Raw genomic sequence first — 12351 nt, 5'->3', positions numbered from 1 at the left:
ATTGATTCATTTGCAAATATTTTCTCCCATTCTGACGGTTGTCTTCTCATCTTGTTTGTGGTTTCCTTTGCTGTGTGAAAGCTTTTAAGTTTCATTAGGTCCCATTTGTTTAGTTTTGTTTTTATTTCCATTACTGTAAGAGGTGGATCAAAAAAGATCTTGCTGTGATTTATGTCAGAGTGTTCTTCCTATGTTTTCCTCTAAGCGTTTTATAGTGTCTGGTCTTACATTTAGGTTTCTAATCCATTTTGAGTTTATTTTTGTGTATGGTGTTAGGGAGTGTTCTAACTTCATTCTTTTAATGTAGCTGTCCAGTTTTCCCAGCACCTCTTGTTGAAGAGACTGGTTTTTCTCCATTGTCTATCCTTGCCTCCTTTGTCATAGATTAGTTGACCATAGGTGCGTGGGTTTAAATCTAGGCTTTCTATCTTGTTCCATTGATCTATATTTCTGTTTTTGTGCCAGTACCCTATTGTATTGATTACTGTAGCTTTGTAGTATAGTCTGAAGTCAGGGAGTCCGATTCCTCCAGCTCCGTTTTTTCCCCTCAAGACTGCTTTGGCTATTCAGAGTCTTTTGTGTCTCCATACACATTTTAAGATTTTTTGTTCTAGTTCCTAAAAAATGCCATTGGTAATTCAATAGGGATTGCACTGAATCTGTAGATTGCTTTGGGTAGTACAGTCATTTTCACAATATTGATTCTTCCAATCCAAGAACATGGTATATCTCTCCATCTGTTGGTATCATCTTTAATTTCTTTCATCAGTGTCATAGTTTTCTGCATACAGGTCTTTTTTCTCCCTAGGAAGGTTTATTCCTAGATATTTTATTCTTTTTGTCACAATGGTAAATGGAAGTGTTTCCTTAGTTTCCTTTTTAGATTTGTCAGCATTAGTGTATAGGAATGCGAGAGACTTCTGTGCATTAATTTTGTATCCTGCAAATTTACCAAATTCATTGATTACCTCTAGTAGTTTTCTGGTGGCATCTTTAGGATTCTATATGTATAGTATCATGTCATCTGCAAACAGTGACAGTTTTACTTCTTCTTTTCCAATTTTTATTCCTTTTATTTCTTTTTCTTCTCTGATTGCCATGGCTAGGACTTCCAAAACTATGTTGAATAATAGTGGTGAGAGTGGACATCCTTGTCTATTTCCTGATCTTAGAAGAAATGCTTTCAGTTTTTCACCATTCAGAATGATGTTTGCTGTGGGTTTGTCATATATGGCCTTTATTATGTTAAGGTAGGTTCCCTCTATGCCCACTTTCTGGAGAGTTTTTATCATAAATGGGTGTTGAATTTTGTCAAAAGCTTTTTCTGCATCTATTGAGATGATCATATGATTTTTATTCTTCAATTTGGTAATATGGTGTATCACATTGATTGATTTGTGTATATTGAAGAATCCTTGCATCCCTGGGATAAATCCCACTTGATCATGGTGTATCATCCTTTTAATGTGTTGTTGGATTCTGCTTGCTATAATTTTGTTGAGGATTTTTACATCTATATTCATCACTGATATTGGTCTGTAATTTTCTTTTTTGTAGTATCTTTGTCTGGTTTTGGTATCAGGGTGATGGTGGCCTCATAGAATGAATTTGGGAGTGTGCCTTCCTCTGCAATTTTTTGGAAGAGTTTGAGAAGGATGGGTGTTAGCTCTTCTCTATATGTTTGATAGAATTCACCTGTGAAGCCATCTTGTCCTGGACTTTTGTTTGTTGGAAGATTTTTAATCACAGTTTCAATTTCATTACTTGTGATTGGTCTGTTCATATTTTCTCTTTCTTCCTGGTTCAGTCTTGGAAGGTTATAACTTTCTAAGAATTTGTCCATTTCTTCCAGGTTGTCCATTTTATTGGCATAGATTTGCTTGTAGTAGTCTCTTAGGATGCTTTGTATTTCTCCAGTGTTTGTTGTAACTTCTTTTTCATTTCTGATTTTATTGATTTGAGTCCTCTCCCTCTTTTTCTTGATGAGTCTTGCTAATGGTTTATCAATTTTGTTTATCTTTTCAAAGAACCACCTTTTAGTTTTATTGATCTTTGCTATTGTTTTCTTTGTTTCTATTTCATTTATTTCTGCTTTGATCTTTATGATTTCTTTCCTTCTGCTAACTTTGGGTTTTGTTTTTTCTTCTTTCTTTAGTTCCTTTAGGTGTAAGGTTGGACTGTTTGTTTGAGATTTTTCTTTTTCCTTGAGCTGGTTTGTATAGCTATAAACTTCCCTCTTAGAACTGCTTTTGCTGCATCCCATAGATTTTGGATTGTCATGTTTTCATTGTCATTTGTCTCTAGGTATTTTTTGATTTCCTCTTTGATTTCTTCAGTGATATCCTGGTTATTTAGTAGCAGAGTTTTTAGCATCCAACTGTTTGTGTTTTTTATGTTTTTTCCCCTGTAATTCATTTCCAATTTCATACCATTGTGGTCAGAAAAGATGCTTGATATTTCTATTTTCTTAAATTTACTGAGGCTGGATTTGTGACCCAAGATGTGATCTATCCTGGAGAATATTCTGTGCACACTTGAGAAGAAAGTGTAATCTGCTGTTTTTGGATGGAATGTCCTATAAATATCAATTAAATCTATCTGGTCTATTGTGTCATTTAAAGCTTCTGTTTCCTTATTTATTTCCATTTTGGATGATCTGTCCATTGGTGTAAGTGAGGTGTTAAAGTGCCCCACTATTATTGTGTTACTGTTGATTTCCTCTAACAGTTGTTAGCAGTTGTCTTATGTATTGCGGTGCTCCTATGTTGGGTGCATATATATTTATAATTGCTATATCTTCTTCTTGGATTGATCCCTTGATCAATATGTAGTGTCCTTCTTTGTCTCTTGTAACATTCATTATTTTAAAGTCTATTTTATCTGATATGAGTATTGCTACTCCAGCTCTCTTTTGATTTCCGTTTGCATGGAATATCTTTTTCCATCCCCTCATTTTCAGTCTGTATGTGTCCCTAGGTCTGAAGTGGGTCTCTTGTAGACAGCATATATATGGGTCTTGTTTTTGTATCCATTCAGCAAACCTGTGTCTTTTGGTTGGAGCATTTAATCCATTCACGTTTAAGGTAATTATCGATATGTATGTTCCTATGACCATTTGCTTAATTGTTTTGGGTTTGTTTTTGTAGGTCCTTTTCTTCTCTTGTGTTTCCCACTTACAGAAGTTCCTTTAGCATTTGTTGTAGAGCTGGTTTGGTGGTGCTGACTTCTCTTAGCTGTTGCTTGTCTGTAAAGCTTTTGATTTCTCCATCGAATCTGAATGAGATCCTTGCCAGGTAGAGTAATCTTGGTTGTAGGTTTTTCCCTTTCATCACTTTAAGTATATCATGTCACTCCCTTCTGGCTTGTAGAGTTTCTGCTGAGAAATAAGCTGTTAACCTTATGGGAGTTCCCTTGTATGTTATTTGTCATTTATCTCTTGTTGCTTTCAATCATTTTTCTTTGTTTTTAATTTTTGCCAAGTTGATTACTATGTGTGTCAGCGTGTTTTTCCTTGGGTTTATCCTGTATTGGACTTGCTGCGCCTCCTGGACTTGGGTGGCTATTTCCTTTCCTATGTTAGGGAAGTTTACGACTATAATCTCTGCAAATGTTTTCTCTGATCCTTTCTCTCTCTCTTCTCCTTCTGGGGCCCCTATAATGCAAATGTTGTTGCATTTAATGCTGTCCCAGAGGTCTCTTATGCTGTCTTCATTTCTTTTCATTCTTTTTTCTTTATTCTGTTTCTCAGCAGTGAATTCTACCATTCTATCTTCCAGGTCACTTATCCATTCTTCTGCCTCAGTTATTCTGCTATTGATTCCTTCTAGTGTAGTTTTCATTTCAGTTATTTTATTATTCATCTCTGTTTGTTTGTTCTTTAATTCTTCTATGTCTTTGTTAAACCTTTCTTGCATCTTCTCGATCTTTGCCTCCATTCTTTTTCCGAGGTCCTGGATCATCTTAACTATCATTATTCTGAATTCTTTTTCTGGAAGGTTGCCTATCTCTGCTTCGTTTGGTTGTTTTTCTGGGGTTTTATCTTGTTCCTTCATCTGGTACATAGGCCTGTGCCTTTTCATCTTGTCTATCTTTCTCTGAATGTGGTTTTTGTTTCAGAGGCTGCAAGATTGCAGTTATTCTTCCTTCTGCTGTCTTCCCTCTGGTAGATGAGTCTATCTAAGAGACTTGTGTAGGTTTCCTGATGGGAGGTACTGGTAGTAGGTAGAGCTGACTGTTCCTCTTCAGTTTTTTTTTTAGAGGAAAATATACAATAGAAATATAAAATAGAAAATATATATATATAAAATATAAAAAATATAAAAAATATAAAAAAATATATAAAATATAAAAAAATTAAAAAAAAATATAAAATATAAAAAATAGAAAATAGAAAAATAAATACAACTTTATTTATTTATTTGTTTATTTTTTGTATTAAAGTGTTGTTAATTTACAGTGTAGTTATGGTTTTATGCATGTATACATATGTTAAAAGGTCCTTCCTAATATGTTCCTGTCCATCTCTCCAAATTTATAACAACATTCTTGGTCTTATACTTTAAAATCTAGCAAGTAACTAATGAATACTTTTCTCCATTCTTCCTTCCTTACCTTTGCTCAGCAGTCCTTTGCTGGAATTTGCCCCTTTTTTTCCCTGTGACCCCTTAATTAGGTTAGCTACTAATCATCCTGAGTCTCAGCTCACTAGACTGTCAGCTCCTTGAGGGATTCATCTTTGAATCCTCGAGGCCTAACACAGTACCTAATTACACTAAAAAAGTAAGATGGTTGAATGAACAAATGACTGGAAATTTGCTCATTAACTCTAAATTATCCTGTGTAGTGGAATGAACATGACACTGCAGAGTGAGGAGCTTTGGGCTTGAGATTTATTGTGCCATTAATCTAATCTTTTAGACATTGAAAATAACCGACCCAGAAGAAGACTGGGCCAGATGCCTCCTAGAGTCATCTCATGTCCAATATCTTCAGATCCTGTGACAGCTGCTTCAGGACCCTGTAATCTAATTGTCCACAGAGCACCAACTAATGAGGTGCCCACAAACCTGCGGATATCCCCACTGATTCTTTCCTTCACAGACAGGAAAAAGAACCTCTTTCTCCTTCCTGATTTTCCACTTAGACTTGCACCAAACGGAAGGAGAAAAGCCGCCCATTTTGTGAAGATCATTACTACTTTTACCATATGCAACAACGAACCCAGTTTTTACATAAATCAAGAGAGAATTCCCCTTTCCTTTCTTCACTGTAGCTGGTCAGTTATTGAGTTTCCACCCCTTCCAACCCCACTGGAAAAACTGACACCCCTCTGCAGTCAAAATCTGTGACTAATGTGGCCCTGTGAAGAAAGCCCCTGACGTCAGTTTCCAGGAAACCTCCGTGACTGAACTGCAGTTAATTGCAGCACCTCCCACACCCAACGTGGAGGCCAGGGAGGAAGTTCACCCTTTACTAATTTTCCTCCAAGCAAAGAGCTCAGGCTGATAAGCTGTCTCATGGATTTCTAGTTCAATCTCTTTCTTTTCTTTAACCCATACTTGCAGGTCATCTAATACAGTCTTGAAGGTAATCAAGCTTAGAAGTGGCTAAAGTTGGACAGAACTTTCAAGAAACTATCAATTCTTGCTCTCCAGCCTTATCTGATCCAATTTTAGATTTGGAGTCACAGCAAGACAGCTTTGGTGTTACACGGACTATTAGATTTATGAGATGTTAATAAATATTCCTCAAACAAACAAAAACAAACAAAACCATAGGGAATGAGAGGAATCCATGGTCAATAATTTTGGAAGTGAGATTAAATAAAACATAAAATAATGAAGAGTTTTTTAATGAGTGACTTCTGTGAAAACTGATATGTACTAATGTACATTGTGGGTGTTTAAGAGAAAAGTCTACTTATATAACTACAAACCTATTCATATATTACAGGTTACTTATTAACAGCTCAGAGAACATAGTGTTCCATGGAACACAGTTTGACAAACACTAGTAATGGATGCGGGCAAGTTTAGTTTTGAATTCTACCAGTGGTACATACCAGAAGTATGGCCCTAGGCAACTTCCTTAATCTCTCTAACTTTTCCAATTTCCTCATCTTTAAAATGGTGATACATTAATACATACCTCATAGGTTGTTCTGAGAGTTAAATGAGATAATATTTCCTGGATGGTTCAGTATCAGAGTGCCTGGTTCAGTGAAAACTGAGGAAAAGATCAGGTTCAGAGCTTCCCTAACAGTCAATTCTTAAGGGTGACTCTGAAATTTCTGCTAGATTTTCAGGAATAAAATACATTAGGTGCCAGAACACCTTTTTAGTAATCCTTTGCTTGTTTCATTTTTTGTAAATATCTTTTTAAAAAAGTTTTGTGTGTTCTTGTGAAAAAATTTAAACCATAAAGAGAGTACAAAGAAAAAAACATAAAATCTTCTGAAACTCCACATCCCAGAGATAACCACCATTAACATTTTTGGTGAACATCTTTCCAGACATTTCTTGATATACAGATCTATTTGCTAATTTACATAGAAGAACATGTAATGTTCTTACATCCAGCAAGGTAAGTATTGGCTTCCCATTTATTCCTACACAGAGTCTGTGGAGGTCTTTAATTCATCACTGAACAATATTGGGGCCATTATTAACATAAGTTTTTTTTTCTAAATAGGAAAGGAAATCTGTTCTCCATAAGGGCTCCCAAATTATGGCCGTCTTGACAAAATAAATTTAGATAAATGATATAGTTCACTGAACTCTGCAAAATGCCAAGCTTTTCATAAATAAATTTTATTTATAATCCTCATATCAACCTCGTAACTTAGGTGTCAATAGCCCCACTTTTCAAACAGGAAGTCCAAGACAGACAGCCTATGTAACTGGCACAAGATCACCCAGCTAATAATCAACAACGACAGGGCACAGGCCAAGGTCTTTCAGTCTCCCAAGCCTACGTTCCTTTCATTGTCCCAGGTTCTGAGTTCTTACCTCTCACTTCCCAACTCAACTCCCCCCGCTGCAATGTGATGAGCCTCCAGGAGGACTCCTTCCATCTTTCTGTCTGAACCCCTGTGAGCAGTGGCTGAGGTAGGATATGGGTTTTGCGTTTCTGTCTATTCATGGAGTAACAAGTAGTTACAGGGGAAAGGGTGATACTAAAATTAAACCAAATCAAACTATCAACTTTCATGTATTAGTTTCCTCTCACCTCTCCATCACTTTGTCAAAGGAATGTGTCTGTCATCTTATTCTTCCCTGAAATTGTGTTCAGATGAAATTTTCCTTTCAAGGCTGTCCTCAAGGGAGAGGAATTGGTAATTTATAAAAGAGAGAAAGAAGGAAGAAGCAAAGAGAAGAGAAGAAACGAGGAAAAACAAATCCAGATGATCTTGGGGGTCTCATTTTCCTCCATTTGGGAGCTTAGGAAGATCATCACTCAACAGAAAAATCATAGATGCTCCTAGCAGCTGAGCTGAGACAGGGACTTATATAACAAGGGCTCTCTGTAAATCAGGAACAGTTACATAAAACAGTTACCATTGTTCCAGAGTCAGTGGACTAGTGGTTCTCTTTCCTTAGCATAAAATATGTAGAATTTTGCTGTGGAGGTTCCCTGTCCTAGAGACCTGTCCATGGTGTGTTCAGGCAAGCTATGCCCACGGTGGACAAGGCTCTCTGTCGGATAATGAAAGCCATTTCTGTGATATTCCTCACAAAAGTTGGAATAGCCTAAATCTAGTCACAAGGAAACATCAGAAATACCAAAATGGAGAGACAGTCTAGAAAATACTTGCCTGTACTCTTCAAGAATATCAGCATCATGAAACACAAAGAAAGACTCAGGAACCGTTCCAGATAGGAGACTAGAGAGACGATGGTGTAAAACAATGTATGATCAGAGATTTCCCTTGGCTGTAAAATATATTAGTAGGCAATTGGTGGAATCTGAATAAAATCTATAGAGTGGTAATAGTATTGTATCAGTGTTAAAACTTGATTTTGATCATTGTAAAGTGGATATATAAAATGATGTTTTCGTTTGTAGAAAATACACACTAAAACACTTAAGGGGAAAAGATATCACGTCAGCAATTACTCTCAAATGAGAAAGCTGGAGAAGGATAAAGAAAATGTGATAAAATGTTAATATTTGAGAAATCTGAATGAAGGGGATTCAGAAATTCTTTGTATTGTTTTTGTAACTTTTCTGTAAGTACAAATTTTTGTCAAAGTAAAAAAAAAAAAGTTGAACATAAGTAAATGATCTGAAGGATACCTATCTTGAAATCATTACGATTTAAGTCCCTCATGGTATAAATACTGTGATTCTACAATAACTATGTTTAGAAGAATAAACCATGGGATAATTCTTTAAGGCCTCTATTTGTTCCTAATATAGAGTAAATATTAAGCCATGAGTTCAAATTTACTTGAACAAATTTTAAAAGATGTGAGTTATCAAAATCATTTCTCACCTTTATTCTTTAGTTCTCCTGAAATATAAAATGTCAAACAAAATTTGACAAATTAAATAAATATTAAATACTTGATTTGTTAGCATATTGATTTCAGATCATCTGGATTTATAGTTAAGTTGTATTTTCATGTCTACCTATGTTAAAAAGCACTAGAAACTTCTTTATGTGAACAAATAACACAGTTTAATGATGCCTATTTAAAAAGAAGTCTATAAGAAAAGGTGTATAGTGTAGTGTGGAGAAAAGAACATTTCACAGAGACTCAGGAAACATTCTAGATAGCTAGTTAAGTAATTTTATGACTTTGGACAAGTCACCTGACCTGAAAAATATACAGATTGGAATGTTATAATAGCAGAACAGGGCTCCCATTATGAGTTGGACAATTTATTTAAGCTTAAATAATCTCTAAGTTCCCTTTAAGTGTCAACATTCTAACACTTGGAATATAGTGCATTTATTTTAAATGTTTGTGGAAATGTATCCTTGTGGCTGAACAACTTTTGGCCATAGCTAGGATGTATTGTTGCTACTGCTTGGGTAGGAACTCTACTGTGTAATGGGAAATGAATAGAGGAATTGCCTCTATATCCCAGCACAGAGATGGATGGCCTGAGGGCTCACCCACTGGCTTTGGAAAAATGTTATCTTCCTCTTTCAGAAGGCCTACTTCCAGACGGCCTTCCCAAACTGACCACCCAAGCACCAGTTGCAATCCTCTGTCCCAGCAGCCACCCTGGAGACCCACTCTGCAGAGCTGTCTAATGTCTCTGCATTAGACATTCAGTGCTCTGCACCTGCAGTGGCAGCTGGGTCCTGGAGGTTCCTGAAGGCAAGTGTCCAGTCTCTAGGCCCATGGTGATCTGCACACATTGGATGCTCACTCGGTACAGGAAGTACTGTAGGCTGACTATTTCAGGAACATAAACCAAACCACTATGACTAAATCAACACAGCATTTCCAGAAACAGAAGCTGAGAGAAAGAGAATGTCTGTAATCTTGCAAAAAGCTCCACCTTTCACTTAAATCTAGGGGGAAAACCTAGGTTGAAGAAGAAGAAATCTGACTCTCACCCTCATTTCAAGCCACATTCCATCAAGCCTGTCAAGTGGAGTTTTCAGGCATAGCTCCATCCAGGGCTGGGCTTGGGACCCTCCTGGTTAGAGATCTTGCCTTCCACTTTCAGGTGTTGGGGTTCCAGAACCAAGTAGGAGAAATTTCCTACTTCCTGTGGTCCTGCAACCATGGTTTGTTATAGTCCAATCTCATTTTCTTATTCTCATTTCTAGCATGCCTGGGTGTTCACATTTCTTTGAGTTTGCATATACTGTGTCTTGTCTGAAATGCCATTACCCCCAGTCTCCATAGCAAACTCATCCTTCCCTGAAAATGAACCCAAGCAGTCACCTCTCCCAGGGAGTCTTTGGCACACTCCTGAACTCCTACATTTTGTGCACACACTTGCTCCATTATAGAAAAGTTCACATTGTGTCATACTTTTGTATTGCTGTGTCTGTCCTTCATGTTACTCTACAAATGCTTTGAAATTGATAACCACATCAGTTATCCTTGGGTCTCCAGTGTTTAGCATATGCCTAGCTGCTGGCATGTTGCAAAGTAGGAGTGAGGAAGTTTAAACAGACCTCAGGTCCTAGTCTGAAGCCCTCTGCACGGTCAGAAGTCAACCTGAGGACATAAGAAACTAAAGACCAACAGAGTTTGAGGTTTCCAGCGTGTGTCTCTTGTCAATTACCAAATGCAAGGTCACTTAGATAGTAGTAGATGTAAAAGGCTGGGCTTTGAATCATTCCTTGCTGGTATAAAGGTGTCCAATCCTTTCATTTAAAGGTTAAATACTCTAACTGGCCTACACAGGAAACATCACAGGAAATCATGTTTCAGTTCAGCCTCTGCTCTAATTTAACCACAATTTCAAAATAGTGCAGATTCTGGCAGAGATTGAGAAAGCAAAACTTCTTTGTTTAGCCAGCAGCTAAGATTCTGCTTTTGTTCAGTTCTCTTCCAAAGCCCTTGCATACATATCTGATATTTCTTATCTCCCAAGGGAGTTCTTTAAGGGCAAGATTGTTTTTTGGGCAAATATCTTCCTTCTACTTTGCCCCTTCCTCCCAGGCACAGTGCCTGGCCCTAGGAGGTACTTAACATCTGATTATTTTTTAAATTCAAAGTGCAATAGTCCCTGAGGTGCTTTGGGAATCTAGAGCCCTTTTCCCCATTCCCATGCCTCATTGTTAGGTGGGTGAGTGTGGTTCTAGGGGACTTTACTCTCTATTCCCAGTAAGATCCTTGCAAATATTGGAAGGAGAAAGCTTTCATCTAGAGCTCCCTGTGGTAACCTTACCCCCAGTGACTATAGTGGTTACAGAAAGCCAGGACCAAAGCTTAGCTATCACTTTCTGAGTCCATAAGACCTCAATTATTAGTTATGGGACCTGAATTAGAAATCATTGCAATATCAAGTTTGTTTTGCAAGTCATGCAAAGTTGGTGCACGTCATATTATATTTATCAATATTCTTGTTTTGAATACTAAGGATAATTTTATTTGGGGGAAACCTGAGGATCACAGTGGTCTTCCTGCCCTTTAAAAACAACAAATCTAAGCATCTCTTAGTGGTGTCTAGCTTTTACTTCTCGAAATACAGGTTCTGAGCATGTCCTGTGTCCTTGACTCTGAGTTGGGTATTGTGATTTATATCAGTCCTTCTGTTTAGAGTCTCTGAGGAATCACAGTGGGAGTCACTAACTTTACTTTTGAAAATTTCTCAGATGAAGAAGATCTGCATCTCCCAGCTACCTTTTAAAATAACTATGACTGTTGGTTCTCTGCTCACTTTAAAATCACAAGACAAATCTTCTGAAGACCAGCACATGTAGGAAATCTCCCCAGCTTCATCTTGTACAGATGGCTCTGGTCAACAGAAATGACCAAACCCAAATTCAAGTTCTGAAGCAATTTAAGCACATAAATGCCCTGACCCAAAGAGATATCAGATAATGGGAATCCAGTTAATTGAAACTCCTTCCAGCCTGATTGCCTTTTGAGGGTCACTAGAATCTTGTTCATAATTTTACTACCTGCAGTAAATATTTGCAAAAGTTTCAGGAAATTGTAGTTACTAGAGAGGTATACAGAGACTCCTAAGAAGATACCCTAGCCCACATAATATGGTTCAGGTCCCTGCTCTCAAACAAGATTAAAATATCACCAATCTTACCTTTTGCAGGCTCTTCTCCTCAGTCCTTTAGGCAGAATTGGTGATTATCAATGAGGCACCAAGACAAGGCTGGTAACACGGATGTTGGGGCTATTTGTGTAAAAGGAGAAGTGAAGGGGGAATAAATGTGATCACACTGTGATGACAGGAAGCCCAGATGAGGAGACAGAGGAAGTGGGGCTGGGCCTGCCCTCTTTAGCCTCAAAGATACAATCCTTCCCCCGAGGCTTTTTAGAAGCTTACTCCACAACCCACCCAAATGTCTAAACCAGTTTCTCTGCAACTCAGGAAAATCTCAACGACCAAGTTGGTTCAGGCAGGAATCTGTGAGAACTGGTGAGTTCTGGGGAGATTTTGATATTGTTTTTTGTCTAGAAAAGGGCAGTGCTTCTCAATCAAGGTGACATCTCAGAATTACCTGTGGATCTGTTCAAGGATAAGTAGGCCTGACCCCACCATACTTCTCCAGTCCCATTCAGGTAGACAGACTGGAGTGGAACCCAAGAATCAATATTTTAAGAAGTTTTCTAGGACTGAGACTTAGGAATGTCTCTTAAGCCACTCTACCTTCTCTCCACCATCCCTCAAACTACCTTCCAGAAGATCTGTAGTCTC

General features: G+C 37.6%; 1 protein-coding gene across 1 annotated transcript in view; it reads right to left on the bottom strand.

Annotated features, from left to right (window-relative positions):
• The window catches only part of CD53 (CD53 molecule), a 36170-nt gene extending 24232 nt beyond the window's left edge, over positions 1-11938 (bottom strand). The window contains exon 1 of the mRNA XM_065877151.1: positions 11737-11938. The gene's annotated coding sequence lies outside the window, so the exon portion shown is untranslated. The remainder of the gene's footprint in view (positions 1-11736) is intronic.
• Positions 11939-12351: the final 413 nt, after the last annotated feature.

Source organism: Phocoena phocoena, chromosome 1 (genome assembly GCF_963924675.1).
Source record: "Phocoena phocoena chromosome 1, mPhoPho1.1, whole genome shotgun sequence".
Classification (NCBI taxonomy): Eukaryota; Metazoa; Chordata; class Mammalia; order Artiodactyla; family Phocoenidae; genus Phocoena; species Phocoena phocoena.
The sequence above is the reverse complement of the archived record's forward strand: the minus strand, read 5'-3'. Positions and strand labels throughout refer to the sequence as shown.